At 45.4% G+C, this 1,009-nt stretch overlaps 1 non-coding gene across 1 annotated transcript; it reads right to left on the bottom strand.

Annotated features, from left to right (window-relative positions):
* Positions 1–559: 559 nt before the first annotated feature.
* On the bottom strand, positions 560–666 carry LOC117129995. Its single transcript, XR_004453487.1, has one exon. It is a non-coding gene; the product is annotated as a small nucleolar RNA R71 (small nucleolar RNA).
* Positions 667–1,009: the final 343 nt, after the last annotated feature.

Genomic DNA, 1,009 nt, shown 5'->3' on the forward strand with positions numbered 1-1,009 from the left:
TATGTCGATCGATACCGTGTCGTCAAAAATGGTAAACATTATTATTCTAACTCAAGATGAGAACAGAAACTTGTATGACCAGGCCGGTCATCTGCGTACTGCAACAGGTCAGAAAATAGATGCTCAAGGAACTGTAATCCCTGATGATGATGCTACAGGAGCTGCTTAACCTGTAGATGAGGACGCTCGATCGAAACCACTGGCCGACTACAATCGCCCAGATGAGTACTATTCCAACATATCAGCTATTCGACTTCCGGAGATCAAGAAGCAGAATTTCAAGCTGAAGCCTCAATACTACACTCTCGTGTCGCAGATACCCTACTGTGGGTTACCGCACGAGCATCCTATGGACCATTTGGAACAGTTCGAGGATCTAATCATTGCTATTCGGATGGAAGGAGTCCACGAAGATTACATGCTGTGCAAGCTCTGTAGATACACGCTGAATGGAGAAGCGATGCACTGGCTTAGGCAGCAACCCACAGGATCTTTAACATCCTGGAGCGACATCAAGAATGCTTTCTTACGAAACTTCTTCGATGAGGCGCGCGCTGAAGAACTTCGAAACAAAATTTCCACATTCTCGCAGAAGGCTGGAGAGTTCTTCAAAGATGCGTGGATTAGATTTAGGTTCTTCCAGCGAGACTGTCCACACCACGGATTTAACAAAGTGTAGCTGCTAAGCACTTTCTTCCGAGGTCTCGCCTTACAGTATCAAATGGCCCTTGATATGGCGAGTGAAGAAAACTTCACTACTCGGAATCCGTTGGAAGCTGTGAGACTTATCGAAAACCTTGCTAACACCAAAAACACTGACTCTGAACGGAAGAAGTCTGTAGCCTCTATCGGGAAGGAACAGATGGACGAAGTAAGAGCTAAGTTAGATGTGGTGCACGAGCTTTTTAGGAAGCAAGTCTGTTCAGCTGAAGGAAAACTAACAGATACGGAAGGAGAAGAAAATGTGAACTACATTGGAGGTACCGGATTCCAGAAATTTGGAAACCAG

This window comes from Brassica rapa, unplaced genomic scaffold (assembly GCF_000309985.2).
Source record: "Brassica rapa cultivar Chiifu-401-42 unplaced genomic scaffold, CAAS_Brap_v3.01 Scaffold0288, whole genome shotgun sequence".
NCBI lineage: Eukaryota > Viridiplantae > Streptophyta > Magnoliopsida > Brassicales > Brassicaceae > Brassica > Brassica rapa.